This window comes from Notolabrus celidotus, chromosome 11 (assembly GCF_009762535.1).
Source record: "Notolabrus celidotus isolate fNotCel1 chromosome 11, fNotCel1.pri, whole genome shotgun sequence".
NCBI lineage: Eukaryota > Metazoa > Chordata > Actinopteri > Labriformes > Labridae > Notolabrus > Notolabrus celidotus.
The window spans coordinates 3,545,817-3,565,880 of NC_048282.1; the positions used below are offsets into that span (position 1 = coordinate 3,545,817).

At 39.9% G+C, this 20,064-nt stretch overlaps 1 protein-coding gene across 2 annotated transcripts in view; it reads left to right on the forward strand.

Moving 5' to 3' along the window:
• mgll (monoglyceride lipase) overlaps positions 1 to 20,064 on the forward strand; it is an 80,060-nt gene that overhangs the window by 2,858 nt on the left and 57,138 nt on the right. The gene's annotated exons all lie outside the window — the stretch shown is intronic.

Genomic DNA, 20,064 nt, shown 5'->3' on the forward strand with positions numbered 1-20,064 from the left:
ACTCTCTATCCTCTCAGTAGTGTCACCATGTAACCTGTGGTTAAACATTTATCTCAATCCTCACATTTGTAAGCCTACATTATGAAGGGCAACACTGTTGGCTGAAAGATATTAGAGCTGTGACTCAGTAACTCAGTGGTTATAAATATAAGTTTTAACAGTCAGCTTCATCATCCTTATCAGAAAGTTAAATATAGGTTGGCATGCTAATTAAATATGCAGTTTACTTCATGTCCATTGCCAAGACGAAAACATCTCCTACCTCAAAATAACACAACAAAACAAAATTAATTCCATTATTGTGAGCAGTTAATCTCTCACTCAGTGGTCCAACCTCGTTAAAAACATAATTATGTTAATCTCTCATTGTGAGACACCAGGCGCACCAGAGACTCGTACTGGGTCATGACCCCGTTACAAGAAAGAACCAAGAACAGTTACTGATTCAGACAATTAAACAAGTTAAAGCTCCTGAGTGGACTCTTTAGATGGTAATGAAACAGACTGATGTTAATACTGATGCCTCTTTATGACCTCAAACAAGTGACCAGACCTTCAGAAAGAAGACTGTTTATGTCTATGTTGTTATTTTAAATAGGGTAGGAGTCAGACAAGGCAATTAACTACTTCCTGCTGAAACAACCTTTTTAAATTAGTCATGCATTATTTATTTTGAGCTGCATGTAGGACTTCTAAAATATAGAAGGATCATTGTGTATCCACTATTACTGTTTCTTTTTCACAATTGCTGGGAAATTTAAGTTAGCAGAGAAGAGTGGACACCATAATTGACAGCATAAGAAAAACATATGTTGTGTTCACAACACATGTAAATAAAATAATTTTCACTAGTGAATTTGATGTAGAGTCCATTTAAAGATACGGGAGATCTTGTCTGGTGATGCAAATGACACAAATCTGGCAGTGAGAATTACTCGCTTCATTACCTTTTTGCGAGAGTTGAAAAATATGATCTTCAGTGAATCAGCAATGACCAATCAGCATGGAGATCCTGATGACACATGATCAATCAATCAATCTTTATTTGTATAGCGCCAAATCACAACAAACGTTATCTCAAGACGCTTTTACAAACAGAGCAGGTCTAGACCACTCTATGTCAAATTATGAACAGAGACTCAACACCAAGACAGGATAAGACTCAGTCTGACCCCACCTTAATCCACCATGAGCATTGCACCTCGCAGTATTTAGCTAGTTACAGTGGAGAGGACAAACTTCCTTTAACAGGCAGAAACCTCGAGCAGAACCAGACTCATGTTGGACAGCCATCTGCTGAGACCGAGTTGGGTCTGGAAAGAGGGATAGCGGAGAATAAGAGAGAGAGGGAGTGGTGATAGTGATGAGGTGAGTAGTAGTAGCTGTTGCCGCTGGAGTCCAGCACGTCCGTATCAGCTGGAGTCTGGAACGTCCGCAGCAGGAGGACGTCTACGGCAGCTCAGAGGAACCTACGAGACAAGGGAGCTCAGGGACTCCAGAAAGGTCTATGGTTAGTAACTTTAATGGGACAGGCAGAGTTAAAGTAAGTGATGAGGGGTTGGGGGGAAGGGGGTGAGATAGGATCCCAGTGTGTCAGTGTGTCAGTTCCCCTAGCAGTCTAAGCCTATAGCAGCATAACTAAGAGCTGGTCCAAGCCTGATCCAGCTCTTAGTTTAAGCTTTATCAAAAAGGAAAGTTTGAAGCCTACTCTTAAAAGTAGAGAGGGTGTCTGCCTCCCGGACCCTGACTGGTAGATGATTCCAAAGGAGAGGGGTCTGATAACTGAAGGTTTGACCTCCCATACTACTTTTAGAGACTTTAGGTACGACCAGCAGGCCTGCATGTTGGGAGCGTAGTGTTCTAGACGGGTAATAGGGCGCTAGGTGTCTGATCATTAAGAGCTTTGTAGGCCTGAAGAAGGATTTTAAATTATAGTCTAGGTTTTATTTTATTAATGATGTGAAGAACAATGTGGAGGTTCATTCATCTAGAAACTGAGGTAATTGATAGTATCTGGGTGACGCAACACCATCTGTATTCTGTCGTATGAACAAGTTTGCACTGCCCAAATTAGCATCACCAGCCTCTCATCTTTGGTACTCACGTACACGGGAATGGAGCCAGTTATTCACATGTATTAAGCGAGTAAACACAGAACATTGTTGTGTGAATAAAGCGTGCAAAGGAATTAGTTAAGTATGGTGTGAACCAAGCGGCAACCTCTGGTCTCAAAAAATGAAGCCCAGTTAAAAACTGCAGTTCATAGAGTGGCCACTAGAGGCTGGCTGCAGGAACACCAGTAACCACATACACACCCATTCAAAGAAGACGATCTTTACAGCAGAAATAAACATGTTTACAGCCTGGTTCAAAAAACAGTTCAGGTCTGAGTAGCATATTTCTCTATCAGCACACAATGTACGGGGGTGAATTTTTATAACGCAACGGTTCAGAGGATATTAAGATTACGAGTTTTGCCCAATTAAGGACATGACTGACTTGATTGACAGACGGAAACACTGCAGCTCTTTACGTCACACTAGCTCGACAGAAGTTATGTTGAGTTCCGCATTTCCAATATGGCATCCACCGATGATTGGCCTCAAAACAGCGCTTCAGGAATAGAAGGGTGACGTCACAGATACTACGTCCATTATTTATACAGTATATGGTGTAAACACAACATTAAGCATTTTTAGGACATTAGCAAATGAATGATTTTTCCTGCTTTGTCCACAGAAGGCGCCAAAATCAACACAAACCAAAAGTTCCTCACAGAAGCAATCTGAATAAATTTGTGGAGATCCCATATTACTCTCAGGAAATCAGCTAAAATGAATAAAGTTGCAGATTTGAGCTTTTGCCACAGATAAAGGTATTGTCACAGAAAGCCACATGTATTAAAGACATGTTTAGACTGTTTGTGTATCCAAAATTGTAATACATCCATTCAGGAAGCATTCTGTAGAAATCGTATCCTCCTATAAAAGAAGTGCATCAAGCTGAGCAGATCACAAACTGAGTTGCAGAAGCACTGTTGTGTGTTGATGTGAGATACAGTAGAAAGTCAATTTGTAGTATTTTATGGATATTAGATTCACACAGTCCATCACCTATAACACTTTTTAAATAACAAACCCACTCAACCCTTTTTAGAAACACATCGGTCCATGAAGAATGAAAACATGATCTTCATTTATCAACAAAACATCTTCATAGTTACCCACAAGACCTTTTGTTTTGAGGTTGTTCCGTGTGGGCATAAAGTATTTTGTCAACCCTAATGAGCAGCATCTTTTCCATTCCTGACTCATCGTGCTTTCTGGTGTGAGAGATAGTGTCATTGGAAATATCTCTTAGATACAAAGACATTAAACAACACAACTAAGATGAAAACATCCTGTTTTTCACTTTAAAATGTCATATGTTTGACAATCCGATGTTTGGGGGCCCTCCTCGAAACCTGCTCTAATCCGTCTGAGCCCTCTGCACCCTCTGCACCATCTGCACATGTGCATGAAACACAACACAGATGTCACACTTACAAACCACATAGTTGCATGTGGTGTAAGAGCACAGAAGGAAAGAGATGTGACAGAAGCAGGAGGCCCACAAAACATCTGGGGTCCAGATATAACTGTCACATAACTAACACACACACAAGCACACACACTCACATGCTCACACATATAGGCTACACACCAGGCTCACACATTTCAGAGGAGCAGTGAGTCATTAACGGACACCGTGTCTGAGCCTCTGCTGTAAAATCACTCCATAAACTGTAAATGTGTGTGCGTGCTGCAACTCACGATTATTTTTGGTGTCGACAAATCTATCAACTCTTTTTTCGATTAGTCACGATTATTTGGCTGAAGTATTTGAGGGGTGCATGAGCCTCTCCTCATCACAAACTCATCCACACGCCTTTGCTTAGCACAACTCAGATAGAAGGAAGAAAACAGAGTCTTGTTGTTATTGTAGTATTTTAATATTTTAAAGCTATATATATCATGTTTTATAACAGTGCAGTAAGTTCAACAAATGATCACTGATTTCTTACTGTGTAATATTAGGGATGAACCGAAATGAATTTTTTTTGCTGAAACATATTTAGAAATCTACAGTGCTTTATTTTACCCTTGGAGATTGGTCAAGTTACTGCACCTGACAACATGCTGCTTCCTGTTATAGCCCTTTCAAAATAAAAATTGTTGGACTCCATAACATAAGGGGACTTTTAAAGCTGGGGTTGGTAATCAGATTTAGATACACTTTTTGTCATACTGGTTAAAATGATCTTTATGTCCTGATGGCAATAAATACATGATGTGTTCCTAAAAAAGAGTGAAAAAAAGCTGCTATCTACAGCCGGAGTAAACCTGGGAAAACACCAACCAATCACCGTTTTTTGGCTCCCCAAATTTTAAACCAATCAAATCCCGTCCAGCCGTTCTGCCCTCCTCCTGCGCGTACATTTCCCCGGCGTGCACTCCTCCGAGTCCCCGTCTCCTGCCTCTACTTACCCTGACTCTATTTACTGCCCCTCTCGCTCGTCCTCGGGCCTGTCCCCTCTGACCTGATGAGGTGCTTTGCTCAGGACTGTAGTCCGGATCAGAGTCTAAAAAGCTCTCTTTAACAAACAGTAGATCTGTTACAGTATTATATGTGTTATAACTTTTCTCCTGATATCGTGTCACCAGTACAACTGGATAATGCTAGCATGATAGTTGTAAGTACTAACAGCAGTCATGTTTGTTTGTGTTTTTAACTTTCACTATGAGAATGTTTTGGTGAGGATCGGTTTTGAATCAGTCACCATCATATGGTCGAGAATCAGCGGCGCTCGTGCATGTGAGCGGGGGGGTGTCGTTTTGGAGGAGCTCCGAGGGAGGAGGGGAGGGGTTAGACGGAGTCATGAGGAAAAGCTACATTCAAATTCATGCTGGTTTTCTGAGACTACCAACCCTAGCTTTAAGGCTGATTCATACTTCTGTGTCCCCCCTACGCAGCAGGGGCTGACGCGGACATGAGCACCACATACTTGTGCGTCGATGTGTCCGTGAGGCGCAGCAATACTCCGCCGAAGCTCTTGAGGGCAGTGCGGTCTCTCTGATAGCCGGTCGCCTGCTTCCGGTCCCGCTACGATCTCTGTTTACTTTTCCACAGAGATTCAGAGCGTGTTATGTTAATCTACAGCTGATACATGTTGCTGTTTATCATACAGACATGATTACATGAAGAATAGAGAGGAGGAGATGAACTACACGGCCGATGTGCGGCCAATGTCCGGGATCCTGGAAGTGCTTTAAATGTGCGAAACGCAATGCCGCCGAGCGGACCAATCACAGGGCTTGCGGTCCGCATCGATTCTACGCATAGTCACATTTTGGAGGAGGTGCACGTCAGCTACGGGCATAGGCCTCTGCGTAGGTACAGGAGCTACGCGGACCCCCGGCGTAGGCTACGCAGCCAATTCGACGCAGAAGTATAAATCAGCCTTTACTGTGAAGGGTTCTTCTGGAACGTAATGATTATGGTCGAAGTAGCTTAACTCCGATAGCAGCGGCCATCAGGAGTTAAAATATGTAGAGTAGTTCATTTAGCTTCAGACATCAATTCTACATGTTTTGGACTTTAGAAAACAGAGTGTTAACACACTTTGAAGCAGGTAGAGCCGTGGTAACAGATGAAAATCCCTGCATCGCAAGCTGCAGCTGATAAGTGTCTCTGCTCTGTGTGACAGAGGGTAACACAGAGAGGAGGGGTCTGATCTACATTGTTGTCTGTCACATATCACTCTGGTACGCTACTATGTTTACCTGCCACTTCACCTCTATCACACATACACATAGTTGGCCTAGTTAGCAGTGCGTCACAACACCATTCTGTTTCGGCCGTGTTGTTTCTGTGATAAAAGGGTTTTGGACGAAAATGATATGTAATATCAATGTTCTTGATTTATGTTGTAACGGAACATGGAGGTGTTTGTACTGATGTAAATACATGTCTGTGTATTTGAGTATCAAATGCTGTGGCAGGATTTAATGCCCCTGCCTGTAATTCTGTGGCAGCGATGATGTGATTCTGCACAGACAGAGGGTCAAACATTTGACCTCATAATTGTCCATAATGCCACCGAGGACTGAGGCCCCACTGTGGTCAACCAGCACCCATGCCCACTCTCCTACGTGAAAAAGAACTTGTACTGCTGCAACGAGCTGCTCTGAGCTTGTCAGCAGAAAGTCAGAGAAATAAAAGGCCAGCTCTAAAAATGTTTCCTACTTCCTGCCAAAAGCAGGAATGCAATATTTTTCTTCCTGCAAATCCTGTTATTTGGAAGTAAAAGCTGAATAACTGCAGGCTTTAAATAGCTGCAGATCTCTCAGCGTTGTAACTGTTTTAGAGCCAAGGACTTGGATGCGTTACATAAGAGCTTTCTCCCTGGAGGCCAGCCAGTGACCGTGCTAGAAATGCATTCTGTCATAGTTCAGACAGAGAGCCATGGAAGAGTCCATGAATGGTGTCTATTGGTCAAATCTGCTGACCGGCGTTTGCTTTCTAAAGCTGATGCCAATATCTGTGGAGTTGTTCTGTGTGCAGTGTACTCAGGATTGACAAAATCAGTGGCATTACATGAGCGTTCGGCTCTTCAACGATAATTGTGCCCACATACCCTTAAAAGCTTAGTAAGCTTCATTTAGGGTTTCACAGGAGAGGTTCCACACTGCAATCCAGACTAATTAAATTCTTCAGCTGAGCTAGCAGCTCTGAATCGCTGTGTGAGGTCGCTTCTTTTCAGATTCACAGGCGGACAGAAGTTAAATCACACTCTTACTCTGCATCCTCCAAAGCTGATGAATCCATCCTGTCTGTGTGCTTCATGTTATCACATCAGTTTTTTGGTGTCTCACAGTGAAAGAAGCCTTCTGAGAACATGCAGCTATTTAACTCTAATAATGTTAAATCAAAGCTTCCCACAGCGTTATCAGTAAGTACCATAAAACTGCTGAGCAAGAGACACTCCAGGCTTTAGTCTGTCATGCTTCCTACACTTTAATGTGAAAGAGATTTTCTAAGACGCACGCCTCCTGTGTTAACATAAACTGCCTCATCACTCTGATGTTTCACAACAACAGAGCGAGCTGTCTGTGGTCTGCATGGATGCTCCTTCCTGACTCACAGCATCCCAGTCACCACTGCTGGTCAGATGAGTAACTGAACACAATGTAACACGGTGCTTTAGAGCCACATTTATTAAATCGAGGGCACAATGGACGACGCTCATCACAAGTTTAAGTATGAAGTATGTTAAAGTAAGAAATGAATCAGCATCCAGGGTCTGGAAAGAGGGATAGAGGAGAATAAGGTAATATATTGTCCTAAGTGTCACCTTTGATATTGAGAATGAATTACCATTGTTATGGGTTTGATCAATCAGAATCTAGTAGTAAACACAGCTGGGTGATCAGTAAGAAAGCCAGGTAATCAAAGCTTTTAGCATACAGTAAGGATGCTCTCAAAATACAAGTGTCGTCATATCAATATCTCATGAATTCTGAGCCTTATGGAGCGTTAAATACTTTTTAGGTTGAGAAGCTTGAACATTTCACTTTCCTGATAGGAGCCTCTTGATCAGCCACAGTAACAGCCTCTGCAGTGATAAGCTCTGACGATAAACAACATCTGTAGACAAGATTCCGCTCATTGAAACAGCAGCTTGGGAGCTATGAACTTAAACCTGAGTGAAAACCCAATACTTTTAGTTTACTATCACACATGATAAAGGAAACTGAAACTGAACTAGTAAAACATTGCTTTAAATGGTTTAAATGATGCATCAAGTAACAAAAACGTTGCAGATGAATCACCAGGTAGAGGTGTGATAAGGACCAACCATGGTGACAAGCAGAAGTTTGTGAATGCCAGTTGTACAACTATTGACTCTCCTAACTTTAACAACTGTGGGAAAGATAGCAGGAAGGAAAAAGGGAAGTTAAATATTACATTTCACATTAAATGAATGGGAAAGTACCACACAGTTTGTGTTTTTGTGTTTAACACAGACTGCTGCTTTGGGTAAATTAATCTGCAGAAGAAGAAGAATTGTTGGAGCAGAACAATTCTAGTTGTACCTGCAGCTTTAACATGTTTTTTTAATGCTTTTATTTCAGTACAAATTGAACAAACTTCCAAAAGTGCCAGAACTTGATTGGAAGTATCTTTATTTACAGTGCTCTCTCTTCAAGGGGAGGATACGATAAGGTCAAAGGTCATAAGCCCCTGAAAAGCCTTTTTATTAGAACCAGGAAGTAGGTGAAAGGTAGAGAGGGGAGGAAGGGAAGGACATTAACAATGATTGACAGATCTTCCAATAGATGTGGAACTGGGGCTTTGAACCCACGTGGAGAGCAGACACACAGACACACACACACACACACACACACACACACACACACACACACACACACACACACACACACACACACACACACACACACACACACACACACACACACACACAGAACTTGTGTAAGGAAGTTGTGCCATTCTGCTGATGGTGTCTGGATTCTCGCTTCCTTCCCTGTTTGTGTTTCTACAGCCAAACTGTTTAATTTCCTGCTGCTTGGTGCCACTTTAACTCCAGACAGGAGAGGATTTTATGAACATAAAAGCTCTACAGTGGCTATTTTCACATGGGCGCTTGGGGGGAATTTAGCTGAGTGATGCACTGAAATATGGACCACTTCTATTCCCATAAAAACATGAGTAGGTGTTAAAGTTTGCCAGCTGCGATCATTTACTGCGGGTTAACGTAAAAGAGGAGACGGAGGCTGCACCTCAGATTCAATTTTCTCTCCACTGTGGCTCACATTCACAGTGATTTAACTCTTCTACTCATTTAATCATAGAGTGTTTGAACGCTGCATCAGACTGCCAACTATGACTATCATTAACAGAAGCTAGACACAGATTATGAGCATTGAAGCTCAGATGATTTTATTCTATATAAGCGTAAATACAACAAATTGGATTCATTTCTGCAATTATTCAGAGGTACTGAACATAAAGAAATACTTAATGCAATGTGATGTTCCTCATGAGAAAAGTGAAATATGGAAACAACCCCTAGATTAAATACATCAAATAAAAATCAAACTTAAAGACAATTCAGGCGTAGAAAATAATAATAAGAAGAATAAGAATAATAGTAATAATGTTTTTTTTGTAGTGCACTTTTCAAAAACCAAGTGAGAAAGTGCAACACATGGGCAGCAAAATAAAAAAGGAAGTTCATAAAATCACAGAAGTCAAGATAAAGAACTAAAACACATTCTAAAAGACATTAAATTCCACTAGAATAACTCTAAGGGATAATTATTTTAAACTATATTTCTTAAAACAGTTCAAATAAAATCAAACAAAATGAAATAAAATTCAGATAAAATCAGGAAAGGCTCTACGATTAAAGGTTTTCAGAAGAGATTTAAAAGAGCTCACTGACTCAGCAGACCTGATCTCCTCGGTCAGATGGTTCCAGAGTGTCGGACCCCTCACTGTGAACGCCCTGTCCCCTTTCCTTTTCATTTTTGTATTTGGAATGCACAATAACCCTCTGCCCGAGGATCTCAATGCACGCGTTGGCTCGTAAGGCACTAAAAGGTCGGCCTTATAGCTCGGAGTAAGTCCATGTAGAGCAGGGGTGTCCAAAGTATGGCCCGGGGGCCAAATGCGGCCCAAGGTCCATTTATTTATGGCCCCAAGCTTCCATCTTAAAGTGTGATATTTATAGCAAAGAAATGAATCACAGTTTCTTTCTACAAACAAAACTAAAGTCAATCCAGAAACGTCTCAAAAAGCTTCATATGGACTACCTGTCTAAAACCAAAGCTCTGGGAATTCTGCAAGACAGCAATAAAGAAGAAACACAAGAACTCTTAAAGTTGACAAGTTTTCAAATTCATGTTTTTATCATGATGTGAAAATGTTCTTGATGAACACTAAAACTTCAGAAGACACAAAAGAGGACACAAGACAAGATCAAAATTATAAAATTGTGCAGAAAAGGCTAAATTTGGTGCATCAAAAATGTTCAGAACTCAGGAAAGTAATTATATAGTTCTTAAAATGTTGTCTGCTGGTCAGAAAGGTCTTAAAAAAAACATGAAAAAGAAGTGTGATGAAATCTAGATTGTGATCCTGCCATAGGAAAATAATGATACTAAATATTAAATAAATATTTCATGTATAACTTTTAGGATTCCTAAGTCTCAGTAGGAGCCACTGGCCCTGAGGTATTCTGACAACATCATATGTGGCCCTCTTTGAAAAAAGTTTGGACACCCCTGATGTAGAGCTTTAAAAGTAATCAGTAAAATCTTAAAATCAATTCTAAAACATTCAGGGAGCCAGTGCAAGGAAGCTAAAACTGGAGAGATATGGTTGTGTTTTCTGGTTCTGGTTAAAACCCTGGCAGCTGAGTTCTGTTCAGTTTGGAGACAGTAGTCCAGGCATGATGAGATAAAAGAGTGTAAAATCGTCTCTGTGTCTTGAAAAGTTAAAACGGACCAAATTTTAGAAATATTTCTGAGGTGATAAACGATGATAAGTAGCTCTGAAAGGGACTGCGCTTGTCACTTACTCCCCCCTCCTCTCTTACATTATCCTGCTATGTGATAGTCAACTCATGTCTTTGTGACATGCAACCAAGATGTTTATGAGTCACTGTGTGTGCAGTTCTCTCCACGCTGCAGCTTCTGACTGAAATGTGAAGTTTCGCTGCTGTGTCCCCCGTTTGTATTTTTAGATGTCTGCTTCATTTTACTGGCATAGTGTCAAGTTGCTTCTGCTGACTCATGCAGTTTCCTGATATGACTGTATCATAATGAAAGTACTGCAACAGTATAGTAGTTAAAGACTTTGTTACTAATTGATCATAGATTAAATGTCTTTATGATTGATTCAACTGGGCTTTTTTTCCAAAACACTGTGGAGAGTTTACCAGTCTTTATAGACACTGACACAGGACTTCCACCAGATCCTTGTCCTGTCCATGTCCAGTCCGTCTCCGATCAGCTGCAGTCTGTCTCCATGCTCTCTCGCCCGTCAACACCCACCGGTTGCGTTTTTAGAACGTAGCACGGAGCAGGACCTTTTGTGCATTGCCTTTACACTGCTTGGCAGTACCTGCACCTAAAGTGACTTGAAGCACTTTGTTACTATTACTGATCTTGTTTCCTCTTGTCTAGATCTTTGCTTGTGTTGTTCTTGTTCTCGTATGTACGTCGCTTTGGATAAAAGCGTCTGCTAAATGACATTGTAACATTGTAACAAGGACCTCCGGACAGCTGGAGTCATGTGACCGAGGTTTTCCCGTGGTAATGAATCAAGGATTCTCCTCCTCCTCCTCTCCTCATCCATGTTGTCTTTCTGGTCCTCTGAAAACCTCTGACCTGTTGACTCCAGGCCTGGCTCTGCTCATCATGACGGTTTGTTGTTGTAGTTAAGTGAAATACGATCTGGTGATAACACAGAGTGTTTTATTCTGAAAATTAACCGGATGTTTTCATTTTGTTTTGGTGAAACCTGACTTCCTGTACCGCTCCAGTCCAAGTCCTGTGTATCTGATCCGTTGCGTTCCAACCTGCCAGATCAGAGACGCAACTGGAACCCAACAGAGCAGATCCAGCGGAAGTTAACACATTGACTAGAATAGAAATCTGTCAGATCTGGTGCCGTGACGGATCGGAGACGGACAAGACATGGATCTGGTGGAATATGGCCGTCATTCCTGCACGAGTCACAGCCACACCCTGCTTTGTTTAATCACGTTGGACTTCAGATGAATGAGTCATCAGTTGTAGCAAACCACCACCAGTTAGACCTTTTGTCACAGAGATGCAAACCCATGCTTCCAGAAGACTAGAGTATACGTTTCTGTCGGTCACAAACCGCTCCTCTTACTTACCAGCCACTGTCCCTGCATCAGTGTAAGAGGAAGCAAATTTCTCTTGAGTGTGTGCTAAAATCAATACACACAAATGTGTGTTTTCATCCGGTATTGACAGAACAGCAAAATCCATGTCGTTGCTTAAAGTGATGCGGGTGACGGTGACCCCTCCCCCTAATAACACGAGGGTGAGAGGGTTGTAGAAACATGCTAAGCTGCAACAAAATCGTGCGAATGAAGGATTCCAGCCGCAACAACAACTGAAAATATCCACAACTGTATGAGAGGTGGTAGAAACTAGTAGTCTTGTATTTCTGCATGGCATGATACAGAAGGTGAAACAAGTTCTTAGAATAAATCTGACTAGGATTAAATTATTTTCATCTATTTTTGGATCTCTGCATGCAGTTAGTTTGACTTTCATTAGCCTGAAGGTAGCATACAGTGTTCTCTTGAAGGAAAGGAATTCAATGCAGAGCTCCTCTCAGTTAAGTATTGCATTGGATGTGGAATCAGTTAACTTCTATTTGTCCCTGTTAAAGCTCAAACACGTTGTGTATGCTGGAAACAGAAAATTACGGTGGCGTTGTAATGTCATTTTCTGCACCTGCACCAAAAATGAGATGTCCTCGAGCTCTGCTAGATTAAGATCCGCTCTCATCACAGAAGAAATGTGAAAAGAAAGAAATGCCATCTTACTTTCCACCCGTCCCATTGTCCCTCTGTGTGACAGACTATTCTTTTTTTTTAGCTTCAAAAACATCATACCTGTCTGTCAGTGTGGAATTCACTGTCTTATGAATTCTGACAAAAACAGCTTTGAAATATCTCGCCTTCTACAGGACAAAGTAACGATAGGACTTCAGCTCAGCTACTTCCAGGGATGCATAGTGAACAAATCCCGTTTTCGAGAGAACACACTCTAATATACACTAACAGTTGACAGGGCTGCTTTAACACCTTTTTGTCACCGTGTATCACCATTGGTACTTTGTTTTTGAGACTGTTTCACTTCTTAAAGTAGCTTTTGTGAGTTATTGATATGAGATAAAGCATTTGAGTCGTTGTATAGTTATAATATAATAGTTTTCTTTATAGAGAATAAAATGTGTCATATTGTACCACATCACATCACACTGTATCGCATCGTACCACATCACATCACACTTTATCGCATCGTACCACATCACATCACACTGTATTGCATCGTACCACATCGCATCACACTGTATCACATCGTACAACATCACATCACACTGTATCGCATCGTACAACATCACATCACACTGTATCGCATCGTACCACATCGCATTAATCCTATCCTATCGTATTGCATCGGATCATATCGTAATGTAATGTATGACATCGTATCGTATCGTAATGTATGACATCGTATCGTAATGTATGACATCATATCGTATTGTAATGTATGACATCATATCGTATCGTAATGTATGACATCATATCGTAACGTAATGTATCACATCGTATCGTATAGTAATGTATCACATCGTGTCGTAATGTATGACATAGTATCGTATCGTAATGTATGATATCGTGTCGTATAGTAATGTATCACATCGTATCTTAACGTACTGAACCGCAGCGTATCACATAGTATTGAATAGTAATGCATCACATTTTAGCGTATCGTATCGTAATATATCACATCGTATCGTAATGTATCACATTTTATCGTATCGTAATGTATCAGATCAGATCGTAATGTATCACATTTTATCGTATTGTAATGTATCAGATCAGATCGTAATGTATCACATCGTATCGTAATGTATCACATTTTATCGCATCGTAATGTATCAGATCAGATCGTAATGTATCACATTTTATCGTATCGTAATGTATCACATCGTATCGTAATGTATCACATTTTATCGTATCGTAATGTATCACATTTTATCGTAATGTATCACATTTTATCGTAATGTATCACATTTTATCGTAATGTATCACATTTTATCGTATCGTAATGTATCACATCGTATCGTAATGTATCACATTTTATCGTATCGTAATGTATCACATTTTATCGTATCGTAATGTATCACATCGTATCGTAATGTATCACATCGTATCGTAATGTATCACATCATATCGTAATGTATCAGATCAGATCGTAATGTATCAGATCAGATCGTAATGTATCACATTGTATCGTAATGTATCACATTGTATCGTAATGTATCACATTGTATCGTAATGTATCACATTTTATCGTATCGTAATGTATCACATTGTATCGTAATGTGTCACATTTTATCGTATCGTAATGTATCACATGGTATCGTAATGTATCGCATCGTATCGTAATGTATCAGATCAGATCGTAATGTATCACATCGTATCATAATGTATCACATTTTATCGTATCGTAATGTATCAGATCAGATCGTAATGTATCACATTTTATCGTATCGTAATGTATCACATTGTATCGTAATGTATCAAATTTTATCGTATCGTAATGTATCACATTTTATCGTAATGTATCACATTTTATCGTAATGTATCACATTTCATCGTATCGTAATGTATCACATCGTATCGTAATGTATCACATTTTATCGTATCGTAATGTATCACATCGTATCATAATGTATCACATTGTATCGTAATGTATCACATCATATCGTAATGTATCACATCGTATCGTAATGTATCACATTTTATCGTATCGTAATGTATCAGATCGTATCGTAATGTATCACATCGTATCGTAATGTATCACATTTTATTGTATCGTAATGTATCAGATCGTATCGTAATGTATCACATCGTATCGTAATGTATCACATCGTATCGTAATGTATCAGATCAGATCGTATCCTATCATACTGTATCACATCCTACCCTATCGTGTCGAATCATATATTATATCCATCGTATCGTAAATACATTAAATTGTATCATATCATATCCTTCTATATTGCAATGATTAAAAAGAGGGCTGTTTTAGTATCTTCTGGAAAGTTGAGTTAAGATACATTAGTCTGATTTCTCTCACAGTGACTGACCCAGAAGTGTAATGTCACTGCTCAGCTGCGATGTCACTTCAAAGCCTAGGACACTTCTGATTGGATTGGAATTCACAGCTCAAAGTTCACCACAGGTCAGAAATGAAGCATAATAATAATTAATAATTGATAGGAATTGTATAGCGCTTTTCATGGTCGCTTTACAGAAAGATAAAAATAAGACTAAAAATAAAGCAAATGCATAAAACACAACAGAACAAAGACAGAGGTGGGGCAGAGTAGAGGTTATGTATGGTATGCTTATTTGAACAGGAAGGTCTTGAGGTGTTTTTTAAATGATTGAAGTGAGTCAGAGTTGTGAATGTTTGGAGGGAGAGAGTTCAGAGAGTTAGGGCAGCGATGGCAAAGGCTCTGTCCCCCAAGGAGCATGATTGTTTTGTCCTAGCAAGAGAATCCATTTTTTTAAACACTGCCAATACAATTAATCAAATTTACTGCAAAATACTTTTCATCATGGTCTTTCTTTTTCTTTACTTCATTTTTGTTTTCTTTAAAAAAAGCTGACACTATTCTGATCCCCTCCCTCTACCTCAAAGATATCTTCTCCTTCTGTCTAAGCCTTCTCTTCTTCTCCTCCTGTCCTTTAATCTTTTCCTCTTTATTCCTTAAGAGCACTGATGTGGTCGCCCACCCACACACAAACATACATGTTCACATGTATACATTAACCGTACCAAGACACCCTTTGGTCAGCGCTTTAAAGAAAGCCCGGCAATTTGTGGTGCTTTTTCCTTCACTCACACTGTGATACACACAAGATCAGAGTAAAGACACACACACACACACACACACACACACACACACACACACACACACACACACACACACACACACACACACACACACACAGACACCCACACACACACCATTATTTCTCTGCGGTCTCAGCTCATTAATTAGATCAACATGCCATTGTTCGGTCGTCCTGCCTCGTCCTCAGACTCTGGTTCAGTCTGGACACATGGACACCATAAACTTCACTTTTAATGAAACACTGCAGTGTGTTTTATTTAAGGCAACACCATAAAAGGTTATTAAACCCTGAAATGAAATGCAATGTGTTAGTTTCCCAGTGTTACAGTCAGCATTTGGAACTGCAAACAAAACGTTACTCAGAAATGAAATCTTGTGAACCATGAATAATTGGATGGAAGAGCTGATCAAACCTTATGCTCGCGTTTATGTTGGTCATAATCAGAGAAGTAAACTTGAAAAGGTGATTTTCTTGAAGCTGTCAAGCTTGATGTTACCTTGCTGTACAAAAAGCATGTGCAACAAACCAGGAGAGTCAGGGTGGTGCACGTCTTTTTTTTAGTAACGTCATCGTTATAAGACATAACAAGTGCCAGAACACTAAAACTGAATCAAGAGATTCAAATTAGTTCATGATAAGTGCATCATCTACACCAAGCCGCAACCTCCGGTCTTCAAATATGAAGCCCATGCAGAAGTGTAGTTCCTCGAGTGTCCACTAGAGGCTGACTGCAGAAACACCTGAAACCGGGGCGCTGGTGGCCTAGCGGTCTAAGCGCCCCACATACAGAGGCTACAGTCCTTGTCGCAGAGGTCGCCGGTTCAACTCCCAGCCGTGACCATTTCCTGCTTGTCTTCCCCCGCTCTCTACTCCCCACATTTCCTGTCTCTCTTCAGCATCGCATGAAGGCGAAAAGCCCCCCACCAGAAACCACATACACACCCATTCAAAGAAGACGACTTTACAGCAGAAATAAACATGTTTACAGCCTGGTTCAAAAAACAAGTGTAGGTCTGAGTTGCTCATTCATATTAAAGATATTAAACTTACGAGTTTTGCCCATAGACTGTAAATAAAAATGGACAGCGTTGCTCCGCCTCTTCCCGTTGACAGTTGTGATGCCAAAAAATCCCTCTCCTGGGCGCCGCCATTGTGCAGCCAGAGCCTGTGAAGCCACTGTAATAAGCTCCGCCCTACAGCGTAACATCACAAGACACTGTGTGTCCTTTTGAAGTTTCACTCTACAGCGGCTGTGAATCAAAGCAAACCCGGAAGTAAAACCCAGTTTTTTAAACTCTAATAACTAACGAAAAAGAAACTTTTCAGAAAAAAGAGGTCTTGGACACAAAACAGTCAAATACTAACTACATATCACCACAGCATACGGATGTGAGAAACATTCGTACGACGTGTATTTATTTTTTAAAGTTTGACTGCAGCCCCATTCAAATGAATTGGGAGACAGATTTTTTGACCTATACTGCAGCCAGCCACCAGGGGGCAGTCACACTGCTGAAAGCCTCACCACCAGCCACTGGAACCTCTCCCTTGGTTTTGCCCCTTAAAGCTAGGGTTGGTAGTCACGGAAAACTAGCATGAATTTGAATGTAGCATTTCCTCAGGACTCCAGGACTCCAGGACTCCAGGACTCCGTCTAACCCCTCCCCCCCTCCCTTCGGAGCTCCTCCAAAACGACGCCCCAGCTCACATGCACGATTTTTTAAGAACACATTATGTATTGATTGCCATCGGGACAGAAAGATCATTTTAACCAGTATAACAAAAAGTGGATCTAAATCTGACTACCAATCCCAGCTTTAAGGGCGTGGCTCATTTGACTGACAGGTGGGGTCCCTGTAGCTGTTAGCGAGGAGGTTCAAAGCCCGCCTCTTTACCTCAAACTAGCTCGACAGAAGTTAGGTTGAGTTCAACATAACCAATATGGCACCTGCTGATGATTGGCTTCAAAACAGCGCTCAGGAACAGATGGGTGAGGTCACATATACCAAGTCCATTTTCAGATTTTTCTTCAAAGAAATGCTGTATGAAAAGTTTTGTAAAGACTAACATAGCTAACACATTTGTAAGGTTCCATTTGCAGATTGTTTTATTAACGTGTCTGCAGTGCTGCTGGCCAAAGTATTGTGACTTTTTTAGATATACCACCGGAGCTGGTGGTTTATCTAAAATAGTATTTGTAGCAGGAGTGAATTTAAGAATTTGATCTGATTTGGAAAACTAAAGTCTGACACCTTTTTGAATCTGAAGACCTGTACACACATTGCACACTTTACATGTTTACAAATAGCTGCGTCATTGTTTGCAAGAGGAAATCTTGGATTGTTGTTGTTCCTGCTTGTAAGTATGAGCATCACTGAACATCAACCAAATGCCTAAAATGCCTCAGATTTTTTTGTGTGCCATTGAAAATTCTCAGGCGGAGGTGCAGAATGTGGCGTCTGAACACAGTCAGAGGGTTTGTGTGAGCTCCTGTGTAATCTTAGAGAAGCCAGTCAGGATTGCAATAAGGGGATTAGGGTCTTGGCTTTGTTTTGGGTCTGTGCTTGTTCGGAGTAGGTCTGAGTAGAGCCAGAAGGAGGACAAAACTCTCTCTCGCTCTCTCGGGGTGTTTTAATAGGGCTGGTTATAAGCCATGTTGTTCCAGCGACTCAAACTGGTGTGGGAGACGAGTCGGTGTCGGGTTCCCAGGAGAGATGAGAGAGGAGACGGAGAGAGGGTGAGAAGAGATAATGAGAGAGAGGAAGATTCTTACCTTGTTACTACAATGTGAAAATATTCTGTTACACATACATCACATCTCTGATCAGATATAATAATGCACAGGGTGATGCATCAAGCAGCACTATATGATATAAATCAGCCAGCCCTTCTTTTAAGACAACAACATCATCAAGTAAAATACAAAACTGTCAATCAATAATGAACTTTGAAAAGCATGTTTTAGAGGTATGCAAGAAAAGCTTAACTATAGTGTGCAGAAATGGAGAAAATAGCAGGCAATTAAGAAAATAACGTGTTAATTTGGGGACCTAGTTGTATCATAATCAATGCTAACAGTCCTTGTTTTTACTCCATTGAATTGAATAGCCCTTCAACAGTATTTCATTAAATCTCCTTTGATATAATTGTATTTTCCCATAATAAATAAATAAATTAATCATTTTTTTAAATTTATTTTTAATTTAATTAATTGTTTTTTGTTTATTCATTATTTTAAAGTTATATTTTTGAGGACTTTTTGCCTTTATGATAGGACAGCTGAAGAGAGACAGGAAATGTGGGGAGTAGAGAGTGGTGGAAGACATGCAGGGAATGGTCACGGCTGGAAGTAGACCCTGCGACCTCTGCGTTGAGGACTATAGCCTCTGTATGTGGGGCGCTAAGACCACTAGGCCACCAGCGCCCCAACTGTATTCAATTTATTGTATTTTATAAATGGTTAAATTTAACAGTCTTATATCTTTTTATTTTCCATTTTATCTAATTTTTTTCGCATTTTATGTAAAGCATCTTTGAGTACCCAGAAAAGTGCTATATAAGTCTTATCAATTATTATTATTACTGTTATTATTATTATTCTCATTATTATTATTATTTTTATTATTATTATTATTATTATTGTTATTATTATTATTATTATCATTTTTATTTTTATTATTTTTATTATTATTATTATTATTGTTATTATTTTATTATCATTTTATTATCATATTATTATTATTATTACTGTTATTATTATTATTATCATTAATAATCTTATTATTATTTTTTATTATCATCTGCTTTACTTTTTTTTTTTTTAAATCATGGATTTCTATTTATAGCACACTGCCATGTATGAATGAGTATTCTACTGCATTTCACATTAAATTAAATGATTGACAATCCCACAGAAAAAAAACTTGGACCTTGAGTTTTTATCTCTTTTTCTTCTAGTAATATAAGAGAATTATTGAGTACCATCCCAGCTCTTATGAGAAACTTTTGTTTTTGTTATTTTTGGCGCCCCCTGTGGACAGAGCAGTCTTATCTCTTTGCAGATTTGGTCCAGTAATTGTGTAGGAAGTGTTTTCCGACAAAAAATCTCAACTTCCTCCTTTTTTTTTTGCAGTGTTATGTATCATTTATTATGAATCCTTTCTGTGCTAGTTGTGCTATCATGTTGTTTAACTCTGAGGCAGCAGTTACACGCTTTAAAAATGACTATTACCAACATAAGGAGGCTATTGGATATTTGTTGTTTTTGTTAACATTCATCTTAACACTAAATTTAGTAGGATATT